This window comes from Rhinolophus sinicus, linkage group LG04 (genome assembly GCF_036562045.2).
Source record: "Rhinolophus sinicus isolate RSC01 linkage group LG04, ASM3656204v1, whole genome shotgun sequence".
In the NCBI taxonomy this organism is placed as follows: domain Eukaryota; kingdom Metazoa; phylum Chordata; class Mammalia; order Chiroptera; family Rhinolophidae; genus Rhinolophus; species Rhinolophus sinicus.
The window spans coordinates 169,123,044-169,137,900 of NC_133754.1; the positions used below are offsets into that span (position 1 = coordinate 169,123,044).

Consider the following 14,857-nt stretch of genomic DNA (forward strand, 5'->3'; position numbering starts at 1 on the left):
AAGCTAGACTCTTCCAACCACAGCCTACGGAGGAGTTTTAGGAGATATTTCCTTCTAAGAGCAAGTACATGTTTCTAAACAGAAGTAATTCCCAAATGGCTGAGAATAAAATATGAATATCCATATTCATATTGGTGAAGGTGAGGGGACGGGAAAGAGGGAAGAGAGTAAATGGGGGTGGAGACAAAGTGTCAAAATAACTGGCCAGAATATGGCTATGGCTATGATAAGAAAAGTGACTCAGCCGAGAACAGCAGTTTGTAACAGCAAAGGATTCTGTTGACAAAGGCATTCTCCATTATTTACAGTTTTGAGTAGCTTAAACTTCAAATACCTTTGAGAGTACAAGTCAAAAGCAATTCTGAATGCCTGAAGAATAGTGTTTTAAAACAGTACCTCAAAATAAGAAAGTTATGCTTGAAAGATAATTTTCAGATGTATTTGCCACAATGTAGGAAGACAGGCATCGAACTGATTTCTGGTACAGATGCAAATGTTATAATCTTTCTGGAAAACAATGTGTGTGGGGGAGTTGCATCAAGACCCTAAAACATATGCTGAATCAGAGGCATATCATTCCACAGCTAGGAATTTATACTGTGGAAAGAATTACTATTAAGGACAAAGATTTTGCTACAGGATGCTTAATGCAATATCATATATAACTGGAAATTTTAGAAGCAATCTAAGCATCCAATAACATAGTACTTGCCAACTGAGTTGTTAAAACTATGTTTACATGCAATTCAATTTTATACAGCCAATAAAACTTAAATTCTATTGAAGTTATGTATTTATATCTCTCCCCCATTTGGGAAAACATAGAGACACAGAAAGAAATACACACACGTATTATGCCCTGAGGTGGTAGAGGTGTTTCAGTTTTTCTACAGAAGAAGAATGTAGGGGGTTAAGATGGAGTAACAGGAACCAGATATAACCGCCTGTCTATTACAACAACAAAAAAAGACTAAAATATACAAAATACTGCACATCGGGCAACAAAGGACAATGATCGCTAAGAAGTGGGAAAAGAACAGGCAAACCCCATGATTGCCCCAGCTTCCTGCCTCAAAAGCATCCAGGCCACAGGACAGGAGAAAGTCAGGTGGGACCCAGCTGACTCACTGAGTTGAAGAAGCAGACCTGAGAACCCAAGAAGTTCAAGACAGCTAGAGTTCAGAGTATCACAAAGGAGAGAACTGGAAAGACAGAAAACTGGCAAATTCTACAGTGCCCCACCCCTGAGCATACAACAGAGAACCAATCAGAGAAGGCACAAGAGGAAACTGTTAGAGGCTGGAGTAATATTCATCTGAATAGTTTCTGTTCCCATCAGCAAAACTAGAAAACTGAATAATCCATAGGACACCGGGGTAGAGCACTCGGGAGCACCTTCCTCAGAGTGGGAAATAATTACTCATAGGCCTAGACTAAACACTAAGCTGATCCAACTCAACAAATTTTAAAGGCAAGATCTGAAAAGATTAAATTGTTTCCAAGTAATTAACTGTGACTCAAAACAAAGCTTGAGAATATTTATAGAAACACAAAAATACCCAGCATTCAACAAGGTAAAATTCACAGTCTGGCATCCAATCAATGATTATCAGTCAAGCAAAGAAGCAGGAAAATATGATCCAGAATGAGGACAAAAAAAAAAAAAATCACTCAATTGAAATATACCCAAAACTGACAGACATTAGAATTAATATTCAAGGACATTAAAATAGTTATTACAACTATATTCTAAATGTTCAAAAAGTACAGACATAAAAGATATTTTAAGACTCAAATCAAACACACTGTGATATATAGATAAGGTAGTACAGAATTGTACACCTGAAACCTATGTAACTTTACTAACAATTGTCACCCCAATAAACTTCAATTTAAAAAAAAGACTCAAATCAAATTTATAGAAATAAAAAATGTAATGTATAAAATGAGAAACGCACTAGATAGGAATAATACAAAAATTTGACATTGCAGAAGAAAAGATTAGTGAAGTGATAGAAATAGAAACTATCCAAAATGAAACACAGAGAAAAAAAAATTTTAAAAATTAAAAGAACATCAGTGAAATGTGGGAAATTTTCAAGTAGACTATTATGCAACTATGGGATTCCCCCAAGGAATGAGGACAGAAAAAAAATATTTAAAAAATAAAGGCCAAAAAATTCAAAATTTAATAAAAACTATAAATGCAAAGATTCAACAAGCTTAATGAACCATGAGCACAATAAAACAAAGAAAAATGCACAAAGGCACATAATAATCAAATTTATCAAAACATGACAACAAAAAAGTCTTTAAAGTTCCCAGATTAAAAAAAAAGAATTGTGACATACAGAGGAACAAAGATAAGGATGACAGCAGATTTCTCATCAGAAAAAATGCACGTAAAAACACAGAGATAAACATCTTTAATGTAATGTAGTGGGGGGAAAAATAACCCCATCAACCTAGAATTCTACACCCATAGAAAATGACTTTCAAAAATAAAAGTAAAACAAAAATGTTTTCAAACATAAAAAAGCTGAAGGAATCCATCATAAGCAGACTTGGACTACAAGAAATATTAAAAAGGCTACCAGACACCAGGAAAATTTGTATCAGATTCACAAAGAAATGGAGAACATTAAAAATAGTTATTAAATGAATAATTATTTTAAAAAATAGTTTTCTTACATAAGTCTCTAAATTATAATTAACTCACAGAATGGAAGAAGATATCTATAAATCATATATATATATATGGGACTTGTATACAGAATATTTAAAAAATTCTTATAAATCAATAATAAAGACACAAATAAGCCGATTTTAAAGTGAGAAAAGATTTAAATAGACATTATGAAAAAAAAACAATACACAAATGACCACGAAGTATATAAAAAGATTAGCAAAAAAAGTATATAAAAAATCATTAGCAATTAGGGAAACAAAAATCAAGTCCACAATGAGATTCCACTTCACACACACTAGGATGACTATAATCAAAAAGATAATAATGTTTTGGTGAGAATATGGAGAAATTGGAACGCTCATACATTGCTTATGGTAATGTAAAATGGTCCAGACACTATGAAAAACAGTAGTCCCTCAAAATATTAAAGAGAGTTTCCATATGATCCAGTGATTCCACTCTTAGGTGTATCTACCCAAGGGAATTAAAAATACATGTCCACACAAAAATTGTACAAGAATGTTCATAGAAGTATTATTCAAAATAGTAAAAAACTGGAAAGAATCCAAATGCCCATCAACTGGTGAACAGATAAAAGTTAAATGTAGTATTTCCAAACAATGGAATATTATTGGTCAATAAAAATAAATGAAATAATGATAAATGATACAAGCATGCATGAACCTTGAAAACATTATGCTAAGTGAAAGAAGCCAGTCACAAAAGGCCAAATGTTATATGATTCCATTTGTGTGAAATGTCTGTGATATGTAAATCTATGAGACAAAAAAGTAGATTAGTGTTTGTCAGGGGTTTGGGGGAGGACGAATAGGGAATGACTGATAATAGGTACAGGACTTCCTTTGAGAAAAATGAAAATTTTCTAAAATTGATTGTGGTAATAGTTGCACAATTCTGAATACATTTTTTAAAAAACACTGAATAGCACTCCTTAAATGGTTGAATTATATGTGAACTATATCTCAATAAAGCTGTTAAAAAGAATTGACAAAAATAACAATGGGGTTTGTTACAAAGATAAAATTAAACAAAAAAAGTTAGGAGGGAGAAATGTAAGTATACTGTTGTAAGATATACTATACATAAAGAGGTATAATATAACTTAAAAGTAGCCTACAACAAATTAAAGCCTACTATAAATGCTGAATCAACTACTAAAAACAAAAGAATTATAGGTAATATGCCACGAAGGAGATAAACTAAAATAATAAAATATACCAAACACAAAAAAGTAAGAGAAACAAGGAATAGATGGGACAAATAGAGAAATAACAAGACGACAGACTTAAATATAACCATATCAAAACACATTAAATGTAAGTGGTCTAACAAACTCAATTATAAGACAGAGACTGTCATATTAGATTTCTTAAAAAAGCAAGACCCAATTTATATGCTCCCTACAAGAGTGATACTTCAAATATGAAGACACAAATAGTTTAAAAGGATGGAAAAAGATATGCCAAGCTAACATTAAATAAAATAAAATTGGAATGCCTGTATTAGTATCTGACAGGGTAGATTCTAAAGCAAAATATATTACCAAGGATAATTAATAATGATAAAGGTGTTGATTCATCAAGATGACATAACAATCCTAAAAGCTTATGCATCTAATAAGGGAACTTCCAAATATAAAAAAAAACTGAAGACAGGAGCAATAGACAAATCCACAATTACAGCCAGAGAATATAATACCCCTCTGTCATTAACTGATAGAACAAAAAATTAGTAAGGATATAAATGACTTGAACAACGCAATCAACTAACTTGATCTAATTGACTTTTTGAGAATACTCAACCCATCAGCAGAATACACATTCTTCTCAACTGCAAACGGAACTTGTACCAAGATAGAGCATACTCTGAGTCATAAAGCAAGTCCCAATAAATTTAACAGGATTCAAGTCATGCAAAGTATGGTTGCTGACCACAACTGAATTAAATTAAAAACAGTTACAGAAAGATCTCTGGAAGATCTCCAAATGCTGGAAAATTAAGATATCTCTAAATACCTTATGGATCAAGAAGTAACTGAAGGAGGAAATTAGAAAGTATTTTTTAATTAAATGAACATTTTTGATATTTTGAAACAAATGGAGATGAAAACGAAACATCAATATTTGTGGGATGTGCCAATGATATATCCGATAAGGGGTTAATATCTAAAATTTATAAAAAACTCAACTCCAAAGAAACAAACAACCCAATTAAAAAATGGGCAGAGGACATGAAAAGACATTTTTCTAAAGAGGACATACAGATGGCAGACATATGAAAAAATGCTCGACCTCACTAATCATTAGAGAAATGCAAATAAAAACCACAATGAGATACCACTTCACCCTAGTCAAAATGGCTATCATCAATAAATCAACAAACAACAAGTGCTGGCAAGGACGTGGAGAAAACGGAACCCTTGTACACTGTTGGGGGGATTGCAGAGTGGTGCAGCCACTATGGAAAACGGTATGGCAGTATCTCAAAAATCTGAAAATGGTATTACCTTATGACCCAGCAGTTCCACTCCTAGGTATCTATCTGGAGAAATCCAAAACTCTAATTCGAAAAAATATATGCACCCCTATGTTTATTGCAGCACTATACACAATAGCCAAGACATGGAAACAACCAAAATGCCCATCAGTAGACGACTGGATTAAGAAACTGTGGTACATTTATACAATGGAGCATTACGCAGCCATAAAGAAGAATGAAAACTTAGCATTTGCAACAATATGGATGGACCTAGAGAACATTATGTTAAGTGAAATAAGTCAGACAGAGAAAGACAAATACCATATGATCTCACTTATATGTGGAATCTAAAGAAAAGAATAAATGAATGAACCAAACAGAAACAAGACTTAGAGACATAGAGGAAAAACGGAGGGTTGCTAAGATGGGAGGCAGGGTGGGGATAAGGGGGGAGGTGAGGGGATTAGAAAGCACCATCGGTAACCACAAGATGGCCACAGGGATATGAAAGTGAATTTGGGGAATGTAATCAATAATGTTGTAAAGATTTTGTAGGGTATCCAATGGACACTTGTCTCATTAGGGAGACCACCTCAGGGATGATGTAGATGCCTGATCACTTCACTGTACACCTGAAGCTGAAGCTGAACAATAATGAATGTCAATTGCAATTTTATATATGTGTGTGTGTATATATATATATATAGTTATAGTTACAAGAAACGGAGTACAGCATTAGGAATCGAGACAGTGGAAATGTAAAGGCTCTGTGCGATGTCAGAGGGATAGTAAATGGAGGGAACAGGGTTATCACCATGTGAGGGATATAAATGATAAATGTTTAACTATTACATTGTTTTGTATACCTGAAACTAATAAAGAAAATATTTGTGGGATGTCATAAAGCAGTACCTAAGAGGAAAATTGTATCATTAAACATTTATATTAGAAAAGAAGCCTCAAATAAGGAATCACATCTTTCACGATCGGAAACTAGAAAAATATGATCTAATTAAATCCAAAGTACATAAGCAGAAAAAAAGGAAATAGAGCACAATGAAATAGAAAGTAGAAAACAATAAACCCAAAAGCTGTTTCTTTGAGAAAAATCAATACAATTGCTAACCCTCTAACCAGACTGGTTACGGAAAAGAGGAGAGAGGCACAAATTACTAATATCAGAAATGAAAGTCGGGCGGTCACTATTGAGCCCTTAGACATTAAAAGGATAAGTGATAAAGACAGTGTAGTGTGCGCATAAAAAATAGATTTCAGAAATAGACCTACACTTATACAGGCAACTAATTTTTGACAAAGGTAAACAGTCCATGCAGTAAAGAAAGAATAGCCTTTTCAACAAATTGTGCTGGAACTATTGGATATTCACGTGCAAAAAAAAAAAGAAAGATTTATATCTTACACCACATATAAAAACTAACTTAAATGACTCATAGACCTAAATGTAAAAACCTAGAACTATAAAACTTCTAGAAGCAAATCTCCAAAAAGAAAAGAAGAAAATCTCCATAGACTTGAGTTAGGCAAAGTTTTCTCAGATAAGATATCAAAAGCATAATTCAGAAAAGAACAAACTGAAAAACTAGACTTCATCAAAAGTTCTGTTTTTCAAAAGACACTGTTAAGTAAATGAAATAACAAGCCACAAACTGGGAGAAAATATTTTCAAAGTATATATCTAATGAAGGACTTGTATCCAAAATATATTTTTTTAATGTCAACATTCAATAAGAAATCAAACCCATTTTTAAAAATAGGCAAAAGATTTAGACACTTCACCAAAGAGAATACAAAGATGGCAAATAAGCACAGAAGAGCGGTTAGGAAAACATAAATTAAAACCACAGTGAAATACCACTATATATCACCTAAAATAGCTTAAATTAAAAAGACTGACCATACCAAATGTTGGTGAGGATAAGAAGGAATTGCAGCTCTCACACACTGTTGTGGGGATGCAAGATGGAATTGGTTTAGAAAACAATTTGGCAGTTTCTTTAAAAGTTAAACATACGCTTACCATCCAATCCAGCCATTTCACTCCTAGGAATTTACCCAAGAGAAAAGAAAATATATGTCAGTACAAAGACTTGAGCACAATGTTTACAGTAGCTTTAAGCCAAAAGCTAGAAACAGCTCAAATATCAATTCATAAATAAACAGATAAACAAACTGTTGTATATCCATACAATGGAATACCACTCAGCAATAAAAGAAATGAACTATTCACATACATAAAACAGCATGAATCAGTCTCAAAATAATTACTCTGAGTGAAAGAAGCAGATAAAACACAGCACTTCCTGTATGATTCCATTTATATGAAACTGTAGAAAATGCAAACTAATCTATAGCGCCCAAAAGCAGACCAGTGATTGTCCAAGAACAGAAGGGAAGGCCACTTTAAATATGTGCAATTTAGGTATGTCCTCAATAAAAAGGTACTAAAAAAAATTTGTCTTATAATAAAGAAAATGCTATATTATAGATTTTTAAAAATACAATAAAGAACATTCTCCTTGAATGGGAAACACTGGCTTGTAAGAAAATCTGACCATTAACTATTATATATATACAGGTATATGAAATCATATGTTTGTAATAATGCAAGGACAGCTCAATGCAGAGTGTTAGAGATTAAACGAGATAAGGAGGGTATCCCCGTGGGAAGGTAGCCCAGGGCACTTGTCAGAGCCTGAAAGGTAAGGGGACATCCAGGAAAGGGAGAAAGAGAGGTTATGAACTCACAGTTTTCAATAGCTATAGAAATAAAAATAGTTGTAAAAATAGGTGTGTGTGTGTGTGTGTGTGTTCATGTATACAGTGAGAGGCCTGGGCATAGCGGCACTCCAATAACAAGTATCCTAGCACTTAGATCTTGGTCTCTAAATATCATTCTCTACTGAAAGAAACCAGGCTCTTTGGAGCAATGTCTGATTCCAGAGCTGGAGCAAGAAAAGTACACGATGACTCGGAACACCTTGTGCCAGAAAGTAAGATAGCACTTGAAGAATTAGGAGACATGTTAAAAGGACAAGGAAATTAGCTTGAAGCCCGCACCCTGGCCGAAATGAAAGTTTTAGAGCCTAAAATTAAATGACAGAGCGGATTATAACTCTTTGAATAAAATAGAAATCCATTTTAATGTAAATAAATAAAAGTTTGACAAGAAATCGGATATTTACATAGACTCAAATACTTCCCCACATAATTCTTATTAACTACAAAGGAAAAACAGTAACTTTACAGTGGAGAAGTCTGGAAGACGCCACCTAAATCAAGTGATCCAAGTAAACATCGCCGGAAATTGGGACAAATCAACATTGTGCACCACCTGACAGGATGCAATGAGAAGAGCACAGCATCAGTTCTGTGATATTCCTGCCAAAGTTTCAGACTCTGAATTAATTAAAAAGAAACATGGGTCAAACCCAAACTGAGGGACATTCTACAAAATAACTGTCCTATAATTTTCAAAATATCAAGGTCATAAAAGAAAAAGAAAACTGAGAAATTGTTTCATAATTTAATAAAGGAGACTAACAAGAGACATGACAAATATAATGCAAGACCCTGGACTGGATCCTTTGCTATAAAGGATATCACTGAGACAACTGGGGAAAACTTGAATGGGATCTGAAAATTAGCTGATGGTAACATAATGATGTTAACTTTCTAATTCTGATGGTGGTTTTGTGACTATGGAAGAACAACTTTGTTTGTAGGAAATATAAAGTATTTGAGGATGTTAGGAGATCAAATATAAAGTATTTGAGGATGTTAGGAGATGTTAGCAGCAAGTCATTTTTTTTCTTTTTTCTTTTTTTTTAGTTTTAGGTGTACAAAGCAAGGTTATAGACATTTACACTCCTCACAAAGTGATAAGCCCCCCAATCTCCTACCCTTCTGACATCATTGTAATAGTTGTTATAATAGCATTGACTATGTTCCCTATGCTGTACTTTACATCCTATGACTATATATCTATATCTATATCTATATATATAATTATAGTTGACATTCAATATTATTCAACTTTAGCTTCAGGTATACAGAGCAGTAGTGAGTCAGGCATCTACATAGTCTGTGAAGTAATCCCCCTAATAAATCCAGTAGCCATCTGGCACCCTACATAATCTATACAACATTAATTATATTCCCCATACTGTGTTTCCTATCCCCATGACTATATTGTGCCTAGTAATTTGTACTTTCTAATCCCTTCACCTTCTTCCCCATCCCCACCCCCTCCCATCCAGCAACCATCAGTTTTTTCTCTGTTTTTTTTCTGTTTTGTTTGCTCGTTTATTGTTCTTTAGACTCCACATATAAGTGAGCAATTCATTCTTAACTGACTTAGCAAGATAACAGGTTCTCAGTACTGTTCTTGCAACTTTCCTGTAAGTTTGGGAGAAAGAGTGGGGGAGGAGCTGGGGCAGGAGGAGACACCCCGTCACCCAACATAAAATGTGTTTAATTAGAAGGGTGTGTTCATGTGTCACTACTAACTGTAAGAACAGACATGCTGAAGAATACATTTAATTTTAAAAACTGTTTTAATCTAGTTAGAAGTTACTGTTACAAATTACATGACTATCCCAGACACACATGTGCCTGATTTTAGAGAAGACAGGAAAAGTCGTCTCTGACAAATCGCAGAGTATAAGAGGCATGTTGCCAAAAGTCAAACAGGTCTTCTGAAAAAGGAGAACTCTGGACCACAGTAAACAGTGCAGGCAGCGTCATACCACCAACTTTTGCTGTATTTTCAAAAGCTAAAGAAATTAACAGTATTAGAGAGACGCATTTACATTCAATAAAACAAACAAGCAAACAAAGGCAGAAGCCCCAGTGTTTCTTCTGTTTCTAGGATATAAGAAAAATGTGAAAAGGTACCATGTTCTTTGAAGATGGTGGATTATGAAATTTCTTCTGCCTGGAAGTGACAATAATCTCTTCCAGATGTTGTTGGGCCCACAATGTGCTATTCAAAAATATGAAAGTTTTGTTTATTTTCAGAATTCAAGAGCCAAATAAGAAACCTAGTTTCCTTCACTAATCTCTATTTAAACTGGAGATAAATTAGCTTTAAAAAAAAAAAAATCAGTGTACATCCTAAGTCTAGACTGATGCATCCTGCCCAGAGTTTTCATGGGGAAAAAAAAAAAAAAAAAAAATATATATATATATATTACCTGTTAAATACAATCCTAGTATCTACTTTTTTATGAGAAAAATAATGAAGCACTTAATTTTATTTCCTTCCCTGGCCCCAAATATACATGCCTTTTCCTCTGTGAAGTCTCTCATGGCAATGTCTCTTTAAAACAGACTTCTTTAAAACAGTAAGTACAGAGGGAAATCTAAAGAAAACTAGTATTGTGCTAGAGGATGAATTTTCCCAGCTCAGTTGAGGATATGTAAATACCATAGTTTCCTGAGAATTCACATACGTGCTTTTGCCACCTTGAGAGGTCAGTAAGAAAAGGCTGGCCTCATTCATTAATATAACAATTCAATGAGTAACATTTCAAACATTATCACTCCCGCTGAAGAAATTAGGAATATGAAGCAAAGGGAATTAAATGACTCTTCCCCGGTTATAATGATTCAGTAACTATGAAATTAAACAAAGGGCCCCTCCCAAACTTGCGTGAATGGCATTCTAACTTTTGCTTTTATGAAAGGATTTTAAATGTAACAGTGGATATCTTTTAAAATTATTGTTGAAGCTGTTTATCACAAAAGCAGTGGGGAAAATGGAAAGGAAAAGAAGCGTTTTTATAAACTGTGAAGAAAGAGTGAAACCACAAAGTGGCCACAAAGCCCCCATATGCCTGATGTGCAACCTAAAAACCAACTGGGACCTTAAAACAGCTGTGAGCCACCACTTTAAAGACTTCTAAATATCTAACCATTAGCCTGAAAGATGCTGTCCTACGCGTCCAGAAAACCCCAGGGGGAAATCCAGACACGTAGAAAATGAAAACTGTCATACAGAAAACTTCTAACTAGTGTGAAAAGAGAGTATATGGCCACTCCATAGAGATGATAAGGCATTACGATATTAGAAAGGCAATTTTGGTACAAAAGGAATCCATAGAAAAAGAAAGTTTCGCTAACTGACATTACCTAAAAAAAAAATCTGGGAGAAGAAACAGCCACACAGACTCGGTGGATGCCATTCCTACCAAGAACTTCCTGAGGCTTGAAAAGGAAGGAGTGTGTTGTAGGGTTGGGCTTAGTGTAACTGCTGTTTTAAGCCAAGTCATGGAGACAAAAATAAGCAGGACGCATATCTATAAATCCTTTATATTCCAAGAAGTCTCCATTTCACACTACTGTGTTTCTGGGCTCCAAGAAACCAAATATGGTGTGCTCAATCCACTACAGAGAAGTGACTCCAAAGGAAACAGGGACAGACCCCTTCTTCTTTGGATGGTGGCTGTGGAGGTGAGTGAGGTGACAAGCAAGGACCCTTCTCCTGCTGGGGCCTGATGGTTTCTTTTTGGAGCCTGATCTTAGATCCATGTTACATGAACTCCTCTCGGTTGGAGTTCATAGCACCACACTGATTTCTTTTGGCTCCAATCCTGCGTTGCAGCTGTTTGTACTTATTTGAGGTATGGTGTGTTTTGAAACAAAATGAACCAGATTTCCCCTACTGCCTATGTCAGTGCCTGATAATGGGAAGCATTAACTCTTTCACAGCCAGGCTACTGACGGTTGTAATGCATCCGTCGTACGGAGGAAGACAAGGAGACACTGCCCCAGAGCTGGGAAAGGTTCAAACAAGCTCGTTCCAAGGCAAAGGGCAGATATTCCATCATTTACTTAGTTTCTGGACCCCATCCATTTCCAAACAAGTTTCAACCAGGTTACGAAAAGTAGATAAAAGAACAAGAGTCATGACTCATGAACAATTATATGCCAACAAATCGGATAATCTAGAAGAAATGGACGAATTCCTAGAAACACACAACCTACCACAATTGAATCAGGAAAAAACAGAAAATTGGAACACACAAATAACAAGTTAGGAGACTGAAACAGTAATCAACAATCTCCCAAGATAAAAAAGACTAGGATCAGATAGTTATATGGGTGAATTCTACCAAACATGTACAGAAGACTTAAAGCCAATCCTTTTCAAATGCTTCAAAAAATTAAAGAGGGGGGAACACTCCCAAACTAATTTTATGAGGCCATTGTTACCCTGATACCAAAGCCAGATAAGGACACTATGAGAAAACTACAGGCAAACATCCCTGATAAATACAGATGCAAAAATTCTCAACAAAATTCTAGCAAACCAAATTCAACATCACATTAAAAGGATCATACACCACAATCAAGTGGGATTTATCTCGGGTGCTAGGAAGGTTCCACCTATGCAAATCAATAAGCATGATACACAACATAAATGAAGGATAAATTCATATGATCCTCTCAATAGATGCAGAAAAAGCATTTAACACAATTCAATATCCTTTCATGATAAAACCAGCAACGAATTAGGAATTGAAGAAACATACCTCTACATAATAAAGGCCATATGTGAAAAACCCACAGATAACATGTACAGATAACAGTAGGGCCACTGATTCCTGGGCCCTACTGAATGAGACTCTGTGTGGGTGGGAAGCAAGAATGCGTATTTTAACAAGTGCCCAAAGTGAGCCGAGGTTGAAAGCCAGATGTGTTAAAGACTGCATCAGACCAGTTGTTCTCAATCTGTAGCATGCAACATCCAGAATTCACTGGAGGGTTTGTTCAAACACAGACGGATAGGCCCCACCCCACGGAGTTCCTGTTTCAGAAGGTCTGGGATGGACCTGAGAATCTATCCTTACAAGTTCTCAAGCGATCCTGGCGGTATTGGTCCGGGGACCACACTTTGAGAACCACTCACTAGACTTGTTTGTTTAATATCCACTTGCCTCAAATGGCCTTTGGTAGAACTGGAAAGCAAATAATTTAAGACTGCAGTCTCTGATAAGGGTCTGAAGTGCTCAGTGCTGTTGATTTAAAACAACAGCTTCATGTGCTTTTGGTACCAGGCATAAAAAGCAAACTTGGCATTAAAAAAAAAAACAAAAAAAAACAAACGCTTCACTTATTCAGTTATGAGGGTTGCCAGAAATTTTCTTAGGAAGGAACTTTTAAATTATTCAATAAAGGTTTTTAATTATAATTATAAATGTACAGCATGGTGACTGTAGGTAATAATACTGTGTTGTGTATTTTGAAAGTTTCTAAGAGAATAGATATTAAAAGTTCTCGTCACAAGAAAAAATATTGTAACTGTGGTGATGGATGTTAACTAGACTTGTTGTGCTGATCATTTCACAAGATACACAAATATCGAATCATACTGTATACCTGAAACTAATACAATGTTATATGTCAATTATATCTCAATTGTATAATAAAAATAAGACTAAGTGGAACTCCCTGGACCAGTGAAGAAAAGACCAGAGGGCAGGTATTAGCATTTATAAACCCTGAACATTAAAAACACACTTAGTGAAGCTACTAAGAGTATGTTATTTTTGAAGAGGATTCCATCCCAGTGTGTGTCCCTAAGAACAAGAGAGCTGCGAAATGTACCCACCACATCATTATATGAATTGACCTGTGGAATGAAGCTATTTAACACTGCCCATCCGAATGGCGAAGGGTGTCTGCCAAAAGCAACAGCTGTAGTTTTGACAATGTCAATAACAAGCTCTCCTTTAAGACAAGGACTGGCCAATATGTCCAAGGCTTCTTAAATTCATTTCTTGTTCATGAGCATAAGATCATACCATATCTCTGGAAAGGCAATATCTCTTTCATACAAAGGTCTTTTTAATATTATTAAATTATAAATTTAAAAGAAGGTGGAGGGATGTGGACACAGATAGACTTTTTATCATTTGGAAATGAAATCTGTTCTGTCAAAAGATAATTCTTTTAACTACATGATTCTCAGTGTGGAAAAATCAAAACTCTCAAAACAACATAAAAAGTCTTAAAAAAAAAAAAAAAAAAAGAAAGAAAGTGAAAGCCTATAATCTTTGAGATCAGTCAGTTCAACCCAGAGACATTTCATTAGAATCAAAGCTCTGGTTATATCAATAAATCTTGCAAATGGTCATAGACTGATTTCTGAATAAAGATGACATCAGCTCAAATTCCATCATATGTCCCCACCCAATTTCCAGTTAAAATACACATAAAGACAAATGAAAAGACAAAAACTCAAAATGGCTCTGAAACCAAGAATAACAACCAGCCATTTATAAGAGCCTGGGAGTAATATCTATTAAGTGCAGTGACACTGAAGCTCAATTAAAAGCAGTGTCCAAGGAGAAAGAACAGCTAGAAGTCAGTTGGAAAGTTCAGACCTCTCCCACTCTGCTTCATTTACCAAACTGAAGGGTGGGGACCAATGAGATGGCAGGAGCAGCCCTATACTGTGAGGCTCTGCTTTCTGAAACAACGCGACAGTGACCCACTGTTATCCCTTCCTCCCACCACATTCAGAAGTTCTGTGCAAGAAGTTTTTTCATCAGTCAGTAAGCACAATAAATAATCCACTGGCTGGTTCATGGCCTCCTGAACAAGAGATAAGAGAAGTCCAGTTTTAGAAGATCTGGATACAGGACG

At 35.1% G+C, this 14,857-nt stretch overlaps 1 protein-coding gene across 9 annotated transcripts in view; it reads right to left on the bottom strand.

The window, feature by feature from the left end:
• LPAR1 (lysophosphatidic acid receptor 1) overlaps window positions 1-14,857 on the bottom strand; it is a 197,085-nt gene that overhangs the window by 82,328 nt on the left and 99,900 nt on the right. The window contains exon 2 of one of the 9 annotated variants that reach the window (XM_019749563.2): window positions 7,227-7,249. The exons of the other annotated variants lie outside the window; for them this stretch is intronic. The gene's annotated coding sequence lies outside the window, so the exon portion shown is untranslated. The remainder of the gene's footprint in view (window positions 1-7,226; window positions 7,250-14,857) is intronic. 9 annotated transcript variants of the gene reach the window in all.